Source organism: Cynocephalus volans, chromosome 9, assembly GCF_027409185.1.
Source record: "Cynocephalus volans isolate mCynVol1 chromosome 9, mCynVol1.pri, whole genome shotgun sequence".
NCBI lineage: Eukaryota > Metazoa > Chordata > Mammalia > Dermoptera > Cynocephalidae > Cynocephalus > Cynocephalus volans.
In genome coordinates, this window is record NC_084468.1 from 139,886,849 (window position 1) to 139,893,070 (window position 6,222).

Consider the following 6,222-nt stretch of genomic DNA (forward strand, 5'->3'; position numbering starts at 1 on the left):
CTTTACTGTCCAAGATTCTTTTTAAGAACAAATTTTCTTTGGAAATTGATTCAGAAAAATGTTTCATACTATTACAAGATCAATCACATTATGTTGATTGATAGTCATAAGCTCAAAAGCATGACTCAGAACATAATTTAATTTAACATGAAAATATTTTAATATAAAAGATGATTAACTTGAATCTGCAATGAATTTAAAGTTTTCTGTGTAAGACACTCAGAAAATCTTACTTTAGTTCCATTTGTTTTCAAAACGTATGACCATATGTACAAGGTCATTCTCACATTAAGAGATCCAGGATACTAGAGCTGCAGAAAATTGTGAAAGCCCTATTTAGAAGCCAATGTGGTATTCAGTTTATCAAAAAAGCATTTTATCAAAAGGGAACTAGACAAGGAAACTGGTAATTTAACGTGCTTCTTCTACATATGCTCTGAAATTCATGTCAAATGCAGCACTATCATTTTCAGTTGGTTTGTTTAGCTGACTTAACAGTTGTCAAAAATTACAGCAGGGTAACATGATTCCTATATTATGTTTTAAAAACTGAATTCATGCCTAAAGCCATACAGTCAGTGAAGCATGTGCAAGTTTGAACAGTCCATCTCATTAACGACATCCTGATATTGTGGCCAAAAGTAGGAATTTTCTTGAGATACCAACTGAATTATCTTTGTCATCAGCCACCCATATTACATGACCCTCTGGTGATTTGACACCATTTCTCCAACAAAGAAAACTCCAACAAAGAAAACTTTGTTTTATTTGCTGATAATAATAAGCTTATTAATCAAATATTAACTACATATTAAAGTATAAATATACTCCAGGTAAAATTATCCAATAAATATAACACTATAATCCATATCAGAAAAATGATCCTTTATAATATCTTCACCTTTCTGTACTGGTTGACATTTAATTGGTGTTTGCAGATCACAGAGGTTAAAGCTTATTAAAAACTCAAATCATTTTCCCATATTTCTAACAGGATTTTTAAGTAAAAGATATTTTGAAGCAGGTGGCAGCTGCCTTTACTCCTTTCTATTGATTTCCAGAGGATAATACAACGTTTCAAGGAAGGCAGAAGAAGGGGTAGAAGGAGACAACAGCAAACACACCCTGGAAGGTCTGCAAAGAACTGGTTGAAGAATTACAATCATTTTGGGTGACTGAGGTGGACATGCCTAAAGTTATGGAGGAAAATACTTGGAAGAATTTTTAGAAAAACAAATTATAGTACACAGTAATTCAGATACTAGGGCACTTCAAAAAGTTCACAGAAAAATAGAATTAAAAGATAATATGAATCTTTCTACAAACTTTTTGAAGTACCCTACTATCGCAGAGTAGTTAATGTCTGAGAAATTTCTTTAAAACAAGGGTACTTGATGGTAATCGTCTATCTACATTCCAATTTTTGCCTGTAAAACCCCTGATTACAGAAAGAGAAAGATTCAGCAAGTAGTGTAGACTACAATTTGCCAACAAGAAATGGCAGAGCAGAGACACAAGTTCCACCCAAATGATGACCCATTATTCACATTAACATGCATTGGCTATGTGGGGTTACCAAACAACCACCTCTGTTCGCAAGAAGTGATGCTTATTGATTAAAACTAAATTAGTAAACCAACTTATTAATTTGCATTTCATGCAAGCTACTTAAAACTTTCATTTGGTCAAAGCTAGTGTACATGTTGTTATCCAAGTCAGAGAATTTCAGAATTACAAACAAAAATTCCTTCCTTAAGTAAAAATGTTTAATTGAAATAGTATTTAAATTTTTATTTCTGGCAATTTGGGGACCGTTCTTGGGCATGTGTAATTGCAGTAAACCACTACACAAAAGTTGGTTTTGTGTCATATTCAAACAAATCTGCCTTTGAAAATACACGTATTTCAGGAATATTCCTTGAACATCCATGTCTTTATGTAGGCTTTTCAAATTGTAATTTTAAAAAGTCTGTATGTATTTATGGCATGCTTAATGTAATCATGCCTGACCAATTGGAGCACACAAATAAAAAACAAAACTGTTTTAAAGTTGTATTGATTAGACTTAGTTTCAACTATGAATAATAGAAAATTCAAATACCACAGTTTTAGCAAGTTGCGAGGTTAGTTCCCTTTCTGAATTTTCACGATTTCAGGGCAAACAAGGCAGCCTACAAAGCCCTTTGTAGTCCTACAAAGCTGACCAAAGAACTCTAAAAGGACACCAGACACCCAGGCTCTTTATAATATCCTCTTCTGTTATCTCTAAGGTGTGGCCCCCATCGTAGTTCAAGATGGAGCTCCAGCCAACCTTCATGTTCCAAACCAGGGGATGGAAAAGGTGGAGACAAAAGGGCAAAAGGTGAGCACCAGCTGCTTCTGAGGGGATGCTTCTAGAAGCTGCCACAGATCACTTCTACTTATACCCCATTGGCTAGAACGCAGTCACCAGACCTTGTGGCAAGGGTGGATGGAAAATATAGCTTTTATTTTTGAAGTCCACATGCCCCACTGAAATTTATGTTTCTATGGAAGAGGCAGGATAACTGGATGAGAATGACTCTTCCCATATTTCCGAGTGGAGTGAACGTTTTGTCCTTTTGATAAGACCATCATTTCCTCACTCTGAAATGCAGTCATATGCAGAAATAGGAACATCAAACTGCTGAGCTGGACAAAGAAGTAGCACAAGAAAAAAAAGAGAGAGAGAGGAAGATAAAATTAGCCTGACATCCTGTTTTAAACCAAAACAGCTCAACTGGCAGCTCTTGCTTGAGGGGAAATTGGACTAAAGCCAACACTGGATTACCTTTTTTCTGTGGAATACTTGGCCTTGACTCAAGGCACAGATCCGGCAGCTTTTAACAAGTTTTGAAATTACACTCCGCGATTCTATCTGCCATCACTTCTCCCCCACTGGCAAATACCATCCTTCCGGAAAACAGCATTAACATGAGCATAAGAAGACTTTCAAGTGTGGAGGTTCAGAGGTTCAGAGCCTTTGGAAGTCATTCACAGATGCATTGCTAAGGAGAAGGCCTAATGAGCAGACAACTTCAACTGAGCAATTAAATCAGCTGTTTTTAAATTCAGCTTCTGTGTTCATTAGGGATATTGGTCTATAGTTTTCTTTTTCGTTGTGTTTTTTTCCAGTTTTTTATGAGGGTAATGCTGGCCTTGTAGAATGAGTTTGATAATATTCTCTCCTCTCCAAGAGTTTGAAAAGAATTGGTATTAGTTCTCCTTTAAATATTTGGTAGAATTTGGCAGTGAAGACATCTGGTCTTGAGGTTTTCTTTGTTGGAAGACTTTTTATTACAGCTTCGATATCATTTCTCATTATTGGTCTGTGTAGATTTTCTACATCTTCATGATTCAACTTTGGGAAGAGGCATGTGTCCTGCAAATTATCCATTTCTTCTAGGCTTTCTAGTTTGTTCTCATATGGTTGTTCACAATAGTCTCTTATGATCCTTTGTATTCCCATGGTATACATGGTATACCATGGAAATACATGTCCATGTTGTAACGTTGTAATGTCCCCTTTTTCGTTTCTGATTTTATTTGTCTTCTCTCTTTTTTTCTTTTTTAGTCTAGCTAAAGGTTTATCGATTTTGTTTATCTTTTTGAAAGAACAACTCTTTATCTCATCAATCTTTTGTATTTTTTGACTCTCTAATTCATTTATTTCTGCTCTGCTCTTCTTTATTTCTCTCCTTCTACTGATTTTGGGTTTGCTCTCTTCTTGTGTTTCCAGATCTTTGAGGTGTAACATTAGGTTGTTTGTTTAGAGTCTTTCTTTTCTTTTTCTTTTTTTTTTTTTTTTGCTGTATCCCATAGGTTCTGCTGTGTAACAGGCTCATTTTCATTTGTCTCCAGGAATTTTTAATTTCCTTCATGATTTCTTCTTTGACCTATTCATTGTATAATTTGAATTTAAAAAATATTAAACTCCACTTCTAGGAATGTCCGAAGAAATCCTGATAGAAACAAGAAGTTCCGTGGATCAGGTAAGGGCTGTCATGCAATACAGGATCTGGATGAAATTCAAAAAGGCAAGTATTTAGAAAAGAGAATGGGTTCTAACTATGCATAAGAAAGTTAGGTATTTTCATGAATAATTGAGAACCCTATCTATGACTATTTCCAAGACTGATTTGGTAAAGTGGAAGAGTTTTAATTACTCAAATATATATATATTTACTTACTCAAATATATATATATATAAATTGAAATGTAGAAAAAATTCATATAAAATAAGAAAAATCCAATGAATATGGTACCCAAAATTACTGATATCAAATATTTGCTTTCACCTGCACTAATAAAACAATTGGCATCAAGAAGGGTGAGATTTGTTAGAAAGATGATAAAACTTACTGCTTATTTATATTTTAATTCATGCCAGAAAAAATATTTATTTTCTTTTAAAGTCATACATGCCATTTATAACCTCACAAAGCTGTTGAAATATTTAGTAAGAATTCAAAATATTGCAGCATGCACTCTAGTATGCCTTAGTTTTTCCTGTTTATTTCCTTTCTCCCTATTGTCACATCACATCTCTTTTTACAGTAATCCCAATTATATATATCATTTCCCTCTTTATCCATGAAACTCAAACAGCATATAAAGGTGACTAAAAAATCACATTCCATTTAGTTGTTTTTAGCCAGTTTTTACATATAAAATTATATTGCTATTTGCTCATAAATCAATACTTTTTATCTCTTTATGATATCAGTAGCAGTTTCAAATTATTAGAATATATTGAGCCAAACTTGAAGTTGTATAATTTGCACTATTTCCATGAGAAACTAAAATGAGCTACTGAATCATGTTTTCCAGGGACCTGTGTTTTTAATAGCAGCAACTGCACAAAAACATAATACTGGGTTAATAATGCTCTGGGATTTTTCTTGAGGCAATTTAAAATGAGAACACTTATTTTTATTCTCCCTGTTGGGTCCAGAATGACATTAAGCCAACAGCTATAACTTTTTATTCTCTTTCACCCTGATAGGGGGCTGACAGTGGCTACTTACCTCCCAATAGAACTCCCAAGTAAACCACATTTAACTAGAAATGAACAATGTGACAATGTCTTGTTCATCAACACCTTTCAGTCAAGTAGGATCAACCTGACATGCCCTGATGAGCCAAAAGTTAGGTGGGGAAAAAAATATACCTTGGAGAACAACCAAACAAAAAATAATGTCTAATCAGCAGAACCACCTTGAAATAACACATGTAATCAAATTTCCTTCCCAAAACAAAAATTACAAAGTAAAAAAGTATAATTTCTCTGGGAAAGAAAGACATTTTTAAATTACGTTTAACTTTTACTTTGATTACTTCTTTCTTTTTTAAATTGATGATGATAAACATGCACATTTACTTTGAAGAATTGCTGTGAGAATCAAGTAAGATGAAATGTTAAAAGAATTTATGAAAGTTAAAACATTAGGCAAATATTTAATTAATGTTATAGGATTAAGAATATGACAGCAGAAGCTTTTTTTCCAACAAAATGAACGTAGTAAGTAGTCAATGTATTTTTTTAAATTATTTGGTGGTTAAAGGGCCCAATTTGGATGTTTTCCTGAGTTTTCCTCTTCCTTGCTTTTGGGTGATCAAATATGCCCTTATGACTAGCTAAAAATATTCCCAATTGACTATCCCATTATGTGTGCTTTCTATGGTTTCCTCTGTTTGTATTTGGGTTCCCAAGCCATATAAAAGCTTCTCAAAATCAAGAAACATAGATCCCTGTATCATTTGACTGCACAGTAGGAATGAAATCAATTCACATTCTGTCAATAAAAGCTGCCACACAACAGATTTCTTTAATCATATATCTTTATTCCAAATCCAAACAGTGTAGCAAAAATATAAGTAAGCTATAAGCGATCAGCCCCTCATTCTATGTTTCCGCACTATTTTCTATTTGTGCAGTCTTGACTAACAGCCAAATAGAATCCATGTTTCTAGAACAGTAATGTGTTTTCTCTTGCAGAAAGACAAACTCTTTTAATATTATAAATGGCTCTTAATATTGGAGAAACAGTTTTTAAACCACAACATGTTATCATGCCATTCTTACAACTAAAGCTCTCACTCCAATAATATCCCATAACTTTAGGCTATGGAGAAGCAGGCAGGAAGATAGACCAGATGAATTCTATTTCTTCTTAACTCTGCTCTTCTTTACCATGTAATTGT